The sequence below is a fragment of the Hydra vulgaris genome, chromosome 02, assembly GCF_038396675.1.
Source record: "Hydra vulgaris chromosome 02, alternate assembly HydraT2T_AEP".
Classification (NCBI taxonomy): Eukaryota; Metazoa; Cnidaria; class Hydrozoa; order Anthoathecata; family Hydridae; genus Hydra; species Hydra vulgaris.
In genome coordinates this window covers 29,989,271-30,002,806 of record NC_088921.1, presented here as the reverse complement: position 1 = coordinate 30,002,806, position 13,536 = coordinate 29,989,271, and the positions used below count along the sequence as shown (strand labels likewise).

Here is a 13,536-nt window from a genome sequence, read left to right as displayed (position 1 = left end):
AAAAATCTTAATAAGGCTTAATGATTTTTTTTAAATTTATTGATAAGATGTTTGTAGAGCCTCCTTTTTTTCAGTAAAATTGTGAAATCTTATTTGCAGTTGAAAATTTAATTAATTTTGACATTTTTAAGATTTTTTGAATATCACAGGTTTAATATTTAATAAAAAAGAAAAGAAAAACTCTAATAACTTTTTAATTAAAAGTTAATAAAGAAGTTTAGCTTTTAAAAAGACTAATATTTACAAAAGAATAAAATTAATAAGACAAAATATTAAAAGACAAAAGTTTTTACTTTTTTTTATGCATTTTTTGGCATAGTTATAAAGTTTAAAAAAAAATTAAAATAGAATCAAATATATTATAGATTCATACATTTTGATTTCAATAAAACATTTTAAATTTGGTTTATTCTTTATTTATGTTTTACTGTTATTTTAGTTATGCATACATACATTTTATTTATATATATATATATATATATATATATATATATATATATATATATATATATATATATATATAATATATACATTATGTATTATTTATATACATTATATATATATATATATATATATATATATATATATTTATATATATATGTATATATATATATATATATATATATATATATTTATATATATATGTATATATATATATATATATATATATATATATATATATATATATATATATATATATATATATATATATATATATATATATATATATATGTATATATATATGTTAATCAATAAAAATGTTTTCTAATTATAAATTAATTTGATTTAATAATTTAAATATATATCCAGTATTTAAATAGAAAGGTTTATATGGCATGTTTCAAATGGTCAAATGTATATTTTTTTGGTCAAATGTTAAGTTTTAATAAAGCATTAACTTGCTATGTGCACTTGTGTACTAAAGTCTTTTTATGCTCTTTAGATTTTCTATTATAGACAATTTTATTCAAATAAAAACTCATAAACATTTTATTAGTCTAAATTTAGTTCAAAAAACTTTGTGAGTTATAAATTCTTTTTGATATTCTTATTTAGAGAACTTAATTTTTTTATAAGATCTACTTCGACAGGATTTCAATAAACGACAGTTTTATTTTTTAATTTAGGCCTTTTTTTTATTTAGTAGTTAGTAATGACTTAAATCTATGGTTCTTATTACTTTTTTTTTTTTTTTTAACTTTATTTATTTCATTTAAACAATTTTGTTCCTAAAAATTTATTCATAAATTTTGATTTTAAAAAAATAAACCCATTTTGACAGTGCTTTAAGAAACTATAATTTGGATTAACAAAAAATAAAAGTTTAACTTTTTCAGGTTTTTTATGTTTAACTGTAAATTGTTCAAACTAAGCATTACTATATAAGACTAATTAATTCCTACTAAACAGTGTTACTTGGAATAAACCAAATGGTTTAAATTATTGTTTAAACCATTTTAAAAAATAAGTTAAGAAATTTTCAACAGGAAAGTAAAATAAGGGCATATATTTACAAATATAATTGTATCTTCAATGAAAATGTTTTTTGATTGTATATATTTATAAGCATAAAAGTAGGGGCAGGTTTACTAGCTTTGTTTGTTTAAAGCTAAAAAATATGTAAAAGAGGGTTGAAAAAGTACAAAAGCTTGAATTATAAATAGAAATATTGATAGACAATTGCAATGAATTAAAATATAAAATATAAAAATATTATTGTATGTAATAATCAAGTTATAGAATTATTAAAAGAACTCTTTATGAAAATAATTTTCAATGTATATCACAATATCCACAAAACAAATTTAAATTAAATGAATTTATGCCATGGATTTTTTGTTGTTATTTTCAAACCAATTAGTTAATTGTTATTTTCAAAAGTTATTCTAATTTTCGAAAGTCCACCCTAATTATAAATCTAATTTTTAAGTACTTAAAACTAATAATTTTTTTAACCCTGAAGACAGCAATTTAAGTTTGTGATTATTTTATGTTTTTAATGCTCTATTCTATGTTTAGTTTTTTTTGTTTCAAGGAATTAAGTATTAGTAAATGAATCATTTGTTTATTGTTAAAAATTTTTATTGATACAAGTAAAGAATGTACCAGTAACACATGGTATCAGTTGATTATAAAATAAAGAATGTTTGTAACACAAAAACATTTAAATAAATAATAGAAGTAAATAAATACGGCAAAGCTTCTAGAAATTAAAATTTAGCATACAAAAAATTTTAACATAAAATAGCATAAAAAACTTTACCATTTAAAACATTAAACTTAAAAACATTAGAAAATTTTAGAGCATTTATTAAGTAAATCTTTTTGTTATTAATTAAATAATAAGTATAAATAAACTTATCCAATAAAAATTAAATGAGTTATTTTTATTGTTGATATACAATAAACTTCAGTTTTCCTAACTTATTGTTTTACTGTAAATATTATTGCAGTAAAGATGCCCATTTAAACCACCCAAGCATTTGATGTGTTTGTTGTCTGCAAACCGCAGTTACATGCTTACAGATCAGGGTTGAAAAAAAACAACTAATAATCATGGATTTTTTCAGAAACAAACCATGGTTTTTTTGGTTTAAATTTTAAAAACAATGCTATTTTGACCTTTTTATGGCTTATATTTAGTTTTCATTCAAGCATAAGCCATGTGTATTTTACTTGTTTATTTTCTCTAAGACGACAACCATTCTTACATTGCAAAATTGAGGTAACCAACATTATTTACCATTGTTCCTAAATATTAGCAAGAGGTCATTGGCAATAGTGGTGCATCAGGTTTATTCATGAAGGCGATCGCATGCCTCAAAATGGCTACATGTAATATTTTTTTATAAAAAATTTTATTCAAAATAGGTAAATGTTTTTGAAAGCTGTAACAAAAACTTAAGTCTTTAATAATGTTTATTATTATTGAAAGGCCTATAAAATTACTACGAATGGTTTTTTAAATAAAATATTAATGAATATTATACAGTTTTTATTTATTTATAATTATGTATTTTTTATGATCAATGTTAAATCAATTAAAAATAAATTTGTTTCAAAAAATCATAATTTTTTAGGCGATCTAATAGAATAATAGATCTAATTTTATTTCTAATGCTGTGAACTAAATTTTATACCTTTTAAAAACAGAAATAAAATATTTCTTCATCAGATGACAAATGCTAATTGTTCAAAAGTTACCTGGAAAGAAAGAAGATTATGCTAGCATAGATAGAAGAATATGCTCTTTGATTCTGCATTACGTATCTGTAAAGTAATATTGGTTATCTAAAATAATAAGATGCCAAGTTTATATATGTATATCAAAAAAACAATTTTGCAAGGTTGTTTTGTAAAACAGCCTTGTCTGTTTTACAAAATATAAAAATAAAATACATTTAAAATAAAAGGTGTTTATTCTAGGGTTGTTCGCCGTAAACAAAAACTTATGAAAATTTCGCATTTTTATCTTCCGTATTTCAAGTTGTTATTGCGGAAATTGTTCTTTCGCAAATTCACCTTCCGTAATGCGTTATACGAAAAAAAAAAAAAAAAATTATTCCGTAATAGCTCTTTATGAAAAGAAACTTGCGAAACAAATCATTTCGAAAGAATATTTGCGAAACAGTTCCTTACGGAAGGAGTGTTTCGGAATGTGCGCTTACGGAATAAACTCGAAAGTATTCATTAAACTGTTATACAAAAAAATATTATTATTTATTATTTAAATAAAATAATGTTGTTAAATGATTCTTCAATAGTTTTTACATATATATCTATATATCTATATATATATATATATATATATATCTATATATCTATATATCTATATATATATATATATATATATATATATATATATATATATATATATATATATATATATATATATATATATATATATATATATATATATATATATATATCTATATATATATATATATATATATATATATATATATATATATATATATATATATATATATATATATATATATATATATATATATATATATATATATATATATATATATATATATATATATACAGTGACCTAGAAAGGTTAAGAAAGTTACGCAGCTAAAATTTAAATAGAAAAAACTGAAACTTTAAGTTAGTTTTGAGGGAAAGGACAACGCTTCCTCCGCAACATGTCCCTATACCAGTGTTTACATGCATTAATATTTATCAAGTACCGACTTTGGTTCACTTCCGACATTCGGTTGTTTATTGTCTTTGGCTTTTCAGAAATGGAGGTTTACTATTTATATTCTTATACATAAAAACTTAGTAAAATATTTGGTTCCATTACATTTTATGTCAATTTATCACTAATTTTTAGACTATCTACAGCTCTAAAACTTTCAGCGCTTGTATAATCCTGGTGAGCTTCTATGTTTAAATTTTTGCCCGGGGCAAAGACTCAGGAAAGGGTTGTATTTTACCCGCTTTTTTGCTGCAAAATCTTGCAACTAAATTTTTACTGCTCTCCAAAATAGCCAGAGCTTTAAAACTTTCAGCGGTTGTATAGTTCCAATAACGTTGGGATGTTGAAAATTGCGGGGGAGGGGAGGATCAAGTTTAAAGCATACGTACTTTATGGAGTAGTTATTTTTTAGGATTGACTACATGACCTATATCTTTTTTTGATTTCAACGACAGCATTGTTTCCCAATCACGCATTTTTATTCGTATAAAACCGTTTCTTTTTTTCCATTAACTTACTGACTCAGGGGCTAATTAACTGCTCTCTCACAACTTCGGGTAAGTAATGAATATAAAGAAAGGAATAGGAGAAAAACTGCCTTTGAGTTAAGCTAACGACAAGTTTACATTAAAAATTAGTTCGATAACGACCCTTTTTTTTTAACCGATTTGCTATTTGAGGCAAATCTACATGATCCCAAACAAATGACTTACATGCTCTAAATTTTCTTTTTTCCCTCAAAATGGGAAAGTTTATGTTGTTCAAGTTATGTTCACTATTTAACTCTTGTTCATTGAAAGATATTTTTAGTATATCTTAAGAAAGTCTAGGTTTATTTATAAAAATTTACTAACTGAAACATATCAATAATTATTATAATAATTAGTATTTTAGTTACCTAGCTAATCATACGTATTTGATTCATAAAACGTATTTAAATATTTTTAATATGCCGCGTTTCGTAAGTGTTTTTCCGTAATGAAGTTGTTTCGCAAGTTTCAGTGCGAAAGAGTTTCGAAAGAAATTTGGTTTTTTATCATTATTTCAAAAAATAAAACCTTAAAATGTTCATATGTTGCAATACTGAAAATAAAATTTTATTATAAACATTTTGGTATATAAAAAATTTAATTTTTACAATTATATCAGTTTGGCCAACAAAATTTTGTTATAGACTCCGAAACGTCGTTTAGCGAAAAGCTCATTTCGCAAGTGCAACTTCCGTAAGCCCTATTTTCGTATGTTGCAAAATAGTTTTGTTTTGTAATTCAACTTGCGGAAGACTACATTTCGTAAGAAGCATTTGCGAAATGAACATCGGCGGTTTTTTTTGTTTCGTAAAATTCGGTACGAAAAAAGAAAATTCCTTATTCTCAATATCCTTCCGAAAGAATTTTATTTTTCCGGAATTGTACGAAACATTCCGGTTAACAACTCTAGTTTATTCTCAGTTTTTATTGAACAAGCTATTTAGGTTTTTTTTATTTTCTTTTCTCTCGCAAAAGCTCTACAGTCCCATAAAAGCAGGATTACTATAAATATCACTGATGATATACCTGGCATAGCCTAAAGCTTTATACAGTTATGAGAGTTTTTAAACTACATAATATATTGATCACTCTCTAAAAATTTAGTTTACATTTTATTGTGCATCATGACTTAAAAATTAAGAAAATAAAATAATCTGTCCGCGTTAAATGAATTTTAGCATTTTTGTGCTATACTTCCAACCTCTATTACATATCATAATGTGTATAACATTAGTCAGAAATTTTCTCTTATGATATTTTTTTTTTTTTGGTCAAAGAGTAAAATATTTTAAAAAAATTGTAAAAAAATTTCTCTAACAAGAGTTGTCTAGAAAGTTACTCAAACAAGCAATATTAAAATGCAGCTATATTAGTTGCTTCTTAATTACAACTAAGGTAAGGTACATCTAAGGTGCAGACCAAATATTTTAAACTTTTAAAATAGTTTTACATAATAAAGCCAATTCAGCCTATGATATCATTGAATTAATTTTTTAAAATTTTTTCAGTTGTTTTCATTTTTTTGTTATGCCCCAATGGTAATAACAAGAATTTGATTTAAAAGTTTTTTTCATTTTGTAATCCATAAACTACACTAGAATTTCTACAATCATATTGTAAGTAACATCATCTATAACAAAAGTGAAAAGATCTTATAGTCCATTAGATCATATCAGTGTTCATCTCCAAAAGTGAAAATTGAGGGAAGTTCTGATATTTTCAATAAAGCAACAAACAAGTTTGACTATGTAAACATAATGTTTTTTGTAAGACATAAATAGTTTAACTTGGTATAGTTAAGGCAATTTTTAAATTATTTTAATTTTACTCAACAGCGTTAACTTAATTTTAAAAAATTTGAAAAAGTGCATTAACCCACTATAGATCCTAGTTTTATTAATAACTAATCTATTATGGTATTAACTAAATACTAGCAGAAAGCAACCTGTAATACGGGTTATAGTCGGTCTGTTACGTAATTAATTTGTTGTGGCTGTTTTCCACAATTCAAAGTTGCAAAATATTAACTAATACCCTTCTAGAAAAATGCCTTTAAATTGAAAAAATTAAACCATCTGTCAAATTAACATAAAAAGTATGAGGAGGTAAGATAATTTACCAATTATTTAACATTATTCGAGTAATTTACAAATGACATAGGTATCAGTGTGTAAGGTAAAACCATTTTCCTCGACATTACTAAGTTCAACACAATACGTTTTTAGTTACACAAAATAATAACACTTTATATTGCTTTAAAGTGACGAAAAACTAAAGCTTAATTCTTGTTATGTTTTTTATAACATGAACTTTAATTAATTTATAAGATTGAATAATAATTAAATAATAATAAGTGAACGTAAATTATATGGGAATTATTAATTTTTTGGTATCCCCGTGATACATTTTTCTTTATAAAAGAAATTTGTCTTTAAAACGTTAAATGCACACAACTAAATAAATTTGTTAAAAATAACTAAGCAATTGAGTACAAATAAGTTTGAAACAAAAAAAAATTTAATTTACAATCAAACATGTGTATAACAAATTGAAAAAAACATGTAAACTTTGATCTATTATATTGCATTAATGCGTCATATGACAAACCTAAAATCAAAATTGTAACAGATAAGTAGACATAAAAGAAAAAAAAAAAGAAAAAAAATCAAAAATGGAAAACAATTTATAAAAAATGAAAAAAAAAACCCTTTTCGGTAGCCTGTTGTCATACTTAAGTTGTTATCATGCAGCTTGTCGGTGTTGTTTTATGACGTTATTTCATGTTGGCTTTTAGTAAACTTTAGTTTAATTTAAAAGACATCACAATAGATTTAAAATATTTTAATTAAAAAGCAAAATAACAAATACTTCAAGGAGCCAAAATATAAGCATTAAAGATAAAAAATCAAATTGAGATATAAATAAATTGCATTTATATAGCTAAATATATTGTCTTGGCTCATAGTAAATTTTAAAAGCAGTGTTTTCCATAAATTAAACTACCAATTAATTATTTTTAACATTAGAATGTAGCGTCATTATATTATGAAAATTGGGTAATGAATCAGTTTAACTATATTTAAGTTTAATTGGTGAAAAACAAAGAAGTTTTAACTGAAAAAGACCAAAACAAATCAAATATAACAGAACATATTATTCAAAAAAAATTACAAATTTAAAAAAAAAAAATTACAAATTAAAAAAAAAAATTACAAATAAAAAATCAATAAAAATAAGTCAGCAAAGAAAAAGCAGCAACAAAAAAGTTATAAATATCTTCACTGATAGAAGACATTTACAACCTTTTGGATGCCGTTTTTTCTTCGGTGTCTCCCAACACCCGGGTATAGATGAGCCCTCCATTTGAAAGAGGGCTCATCTATACCGCTATTACTACACCACTGATTGAAGGACCTCTTTAAAACAGGCCCTGGGTGTTAGGAGCGATAATTTCTGTACTGCTCAAATGTTAATGAATCTAAAATCACAAAAGCTCTCAAATGATAATGACTCTAAAATAAGGATGCCAAATATTTGGGTTTTCAATATTTGTACCAATACCAAATACCCCAAATAGTGATCCCCCAAATATTTGTGCAAATATCAAATAGTAAAATGTATGAAAAAAATCAATTGATTTCAATTCAAATTTTAGCTTTTATTTAAGAAGTGATATTTTAAAAATACAATTTTAAATATTCAATTTTTCTTCTTTCATTCTATTACGAAGTTTAGTCTTGAAGTTTCCAGCTACAGAAAAGACTCTTTCAACGTCTGTTGATGTTGCTTGCACAGTTAATAAGGCATCGTAGATCATCTGAAGTTTATCTGTACGTTCTTTTGTTCCTTCAAACGCCTTAATTTCATTTTTGATCGAAGTTTTGACTGTTTTCTGATGGTTTACAAAGCGGTTGATAGTGTCATCAAGCTTGGATGTTGTATTTGAATCATTTTCATCTTCATTTTCCTCCAACAATGATTCTGCAAATAGTGTTGTATTGAGTTCCTTAATTTCTTTTCTAATAGTTAATTTTGACGAATATTTAAAATAATCATTTTCCTTTGGATAATCACTAGTGTAAAGAACAATCAATGTTGATATCAACATTTCTTCGTGAATCAATTTGAGTTTTTAAATTTTCTAGCATTTTTTGCGAAATATCACTTTCCTGTATGTTGAGTGTGTTGAATAAATAGATAAATGATCCTTCTGCCACTATCAAATTGCAGCATTTAGACCTTAATTTTTTAATAACTTCTTCAACAGGAATCAAACAATCTATTATGTCTTTAACTTTAGTTTCAATGCTGTCATCATATGAACCTTCAAATTCAATTATTGTAGATTTCACAAATTCTTTCAGTTCATAAAATCTCTGCAACATAGAAAGTACACTATTCCATCTTGTCTTGCAGTCAATTAATAGAATTAACTCTTTTCCTGTTGTTTCTTGGACATTTTCTTTAAAGCAAGCAATTTTCAATGGAGATTTTCGAAATTTTCTCACATATCCTCGAACAACTGATATAGCATCAAAGTAGGATTTTTCCATTGGTAAAGAGCTTTCTTGTTCATCAAAATCTAGTTTTTCATCAAAATCTTCATCTTCATCATCAAGTTCAACATTATCATTGTATTCATCCATCTCTTCACAATCTTTTTGATATAAACAGTCAACAATAGCTAAATTTATTCCATGATTGTAACAAAGTTGGCTTTCAAATGGCATCAAGGTGGCATATTTTTTCATTACAGAAGCTCCATCCTTTATAGTTGAGACAATATCTTCTGAAATGTTAAGTTTAATGTCCTGGAGTTTTTTTCTGACAATTGTTTTCAATTTTTCAGCATTACAACTACCTGATCCAACAGAAGTTAATGTAAATTGCTTAGATTCAGTGCTGTTGTGAATTTTGATATTTAAATATCTCTTGAATGTATTATCAGTCCACTCATCAATTATTGTACTAAATTTCTTTCCTATGACTTTAGACTCTTGAGTTTTTAACACAAATTCATTAAAAACTTCTTGGTAGTATTTTTTAATGTCTTTCCAAACTGTTGATCTTGATTTAGGCATTTGATGATTGCGTGATGACAAATATGATTTAGTAGCATCAGAATTTATTATTTGATTAATTGAAAATCCATCTTTGGCTGCACATTTTGATATTACCAACTCTCTAGACTCTGGAATTGTAAAACTTGTTATTGGAACGTTGAATTTTTTGATTACTTGGACCTTCTGTTGATTCTGAAATATTCTTTCTTTTAAGAGATATATCCATGCCACGTTTCAATTTTAAATGGTTCATCAAATTCGTTGTTCCATAATTAACAATCTTACAAACTTCATTACTGTTGCCAACTTGACATTTTGCCTGATTTTTACAAAATGTTTCCACACTTCACTCTTATTTTCTAAATAAAATTTTAGTTTAGTCAACGTAACCTAAAAATGCATTAGACTCATACCTGATAGGAGTATTTATAGTACTTCTTTGTATAATTTCAATAGTTACTTGAATAAATTCACAATTAAACAAAGATAGATTTAAAAAAATTTCAGTAGTAGTGAATTAATTATGATATAAAATTCACGAAAATTGAAATAAAAGGTTCGTAACAAATTAGATTTTTAAAAATGTGGCGGTTATTTTTTAAAAAAATGCTTAAAAATAATTCAAAAATTTTTGTACTATTTGTATACAAATATTTGGGTGACCCCAAATAGTGCTAAAAACACCAAATACCCAAATAACAAATAATTGGGTTCGACATTCCTACTCTAAAATTACAAATAGAAGAATATAATAAAAATGATTAATATTTGCAATTTTATTTAATCAAAATATAAAGCATAACCTCACTATTTTCACAGGATAAAGAGGATGCTAAAAAAAAAAAGAGAGTAAATTAAAAAGGGTTAAACGTGTGAAAAATTTTATTTTAATAAAAATATGAGTAAAATGCGAACAGTTTCAAAGTGTCATTTATATTAAGTAATTCTTTCACCTATTGCACATATTTCTCCATACAAAGTATATAAAATTTAAAACACAGCCCTACCAGTTATGCTTCTACCAGACACTAAAGATAAAAAACATACCTCAGAATAATTGATAAAATAATATTTATATATAAATAAATATATAATTATAATTTTTTTACCTTTTCCCCTCATTTCCTCCATAAAGTTGTCTAAAGTAAGAAAAAAGATAACTGAAGCTAAAACTAACTAAAAGTAAACTAAAAATAAACTAAACCAAAACTATAAACTAAATTAAACTTTAAATCCTAATATCTGTACTTCAGAAGACAAAGGTCGGTTGTCCAGTTTTTTTGAAAATGAGTTATGTATGAGACCTTTTTAGTTTTTTCAGTATCTACAGAAGTATAAAAGACTGTTGTCCTATGACGATGTCAAACAAAGTTAGGTCAATATTAAACGTCTGGTGTCCCCACAATGTTCAAAGGAAAAACGCTTGTTATCCAGAAATGACATTTCACCTTTTTTATTTAACTTTTTATTTATTTTTTGTCAAAATTATATTTCATGTGCCTTAAGACAAATTAAATAAAACACGAAAAAAATAACATAAATCTAACCATCAAGAATAAGCCAAAAAAGAATTTTACTATTTCCTTTTTCCTGGACAATCTCTAAAACTTGACAACCCACCTATGACTTCTGAGGCACAGATATTAATGCTTCATTTATTTAACTATACTGATCATATAATTTATGCTTAGTTTTTGATCCAACTCTCCTAGAAGCGATGTCTATCTTGCCCTTCAAGTAAAGACATTTTTACAGCTGACACTGAGCAACCTTCTAGAGCTGCTTGACAAATTTCTTCATCTTCCACTTCCACCATGTTATTAAATGCAAGAGCAAATGGGTTCTCTTCACTAATAATAGTTTGCAATTGAAACATTAAATCATTTAAGCAAAGATCATTACCGTTGTTGCATTCTAATACTGCTGCAAGTGGATCATAGATGTATAGTTGACAATATGTCGGCGGAACATCTTATTTGGCCTAAGATTACCTATTACGGAAATAGCATTAGTATAACTTTTTTGTTGCATAAAAAATAATTAGGCCTCATCCATACCCCTATTTTCCTTCTAAAAAATAGAATAATAAAAACTGCTTAAAAAAAAAATAAAGCAAAAAGAAAAACTAAAACAAACAAAATATAATCAATTTAAAAAATTAATAGGAGTGACCTACTTTATATCTAATAAAAATGTTATATAGAACTATTTTCTATACTTATTTCAATTATAATATGATCTTAATGATGATTATTTATCTTAATATGACTCCTTATGTAATATTTCTTAACTAATAAATAATAATTAAATTTCAAAAGGAAAAAAGTTTTAACTCGCTTAAGAGATCTTTCTCCAATGACTGCATGCATTTTGAAAATGCGCTCTTTCAAAGCCTAGTAATTAATGAAATGATATTAAATGGTAAATGTTAAACGTTTTCTGTAGCAATTATGTTAAGATAGTAGTCAAAGTACAGTATTTCTATCAATTTTTTCAACAAAAGTTAAAGAATTCTGACTACGAAAGAGCTTATAGCTACAAAAACTGCCAATAAACGATCATAACATTTCATATGATTTTCTATGATCAACATTTAACTATGATTTTCATTTCATCTAAACCACATATAAAATCTAAACAAACTATCATGGTTTTTAGAAGATTAAAAGAAGGAAAAAAAGAATCTTCGGTCTGGTTTTTTTTTTACTTCAAACATTTTGATTTTATGTTGCAGCAAAATTTTAAAAAATTTCTTTTTAGTATAAATTAATATTTACAACACAAAAAAAATATATATATTTACATACGTGCATACATACATATGCACATAAATGCAGCATTAGACGCACACTGATGATGTCATACTAAAAAAATAGCTGCGGGGGTTTCAGTACCTACATTGACTATCTTTTAGCCTGCTGCCGCAAAGATATGCTGCTACATCGATTAAGGGTTTGGCATGGGGCAGCAATCTTTTCTTTTATTATTCTTGTTTTTTTCCATCTTTTTCTGAAAAAAGTGCATGTTTTAAGAATAAGAACGCAAAAAGGATATTAAAGGGATCCCCAAGTGCCAAGACAAGTTGTGTTTATATCATAGATAAACATTAGAAAATAAGTTAAAAGTTAATTAAACTTTCCAAAACAAATTATTGAATGAGATATTAACAAAAGCATTTGTTGTTTTGCCATTAGACTTTCGGTTTGGAGTTTAATTTTAGGCTCTCAAATCTGCATAATCTTTTCTGTTAAAAAAAAATCTGGTAATATCTAATAAATGTTTTTGCTCACGCAGAGTTTTTTAAACTTAGTTCAAAAAACTCTGCAGTTTGACACAATCAGATTGGATTTTCCCCTTTATATTTAGACTGCAGTGGTTATAAAAAATGTTTCGCTGTAGCATGTTTTTGTTTTTTGTTCAACGTATCGTTAAGTGTTTGAGTTAAATAAACTAGCATAATAAAAATAGTAATTTAGGCAAAGCAAACATTAAAACAAGATGAATATATTTTCTAAGAAAATTAGTAATCAATTTTTTTATATACAACACCAAGTACAATATAATCCAACATGGTTAAATTTTCAAAGATTTTAAAATCTTTATTTTTTTAATAAATTGAGGAATTTGTATTTCTAACTCAAGAAATTGTTTTTAAAATGATCTAATATATATTTTTTAGATATATAAAATTGATATTAAAAACTTAAATCCTATATTTTTGTTTAACCGCCAA

General features: G+C 25.0%; 1 protein-coding gene across 1 annotated transcript in view; it reads left to right on the top strand.

The window, feature by feature from the left end:
* LOC100207296 (neuronal calcium sensor 1) overlaps window positions 1–13,536 on the top strand; it is a 63,684-nt gene that overhangs the window by 17,492 nt on the left and 32,656 nt on the right. The window lies entirely within an intron of this gene.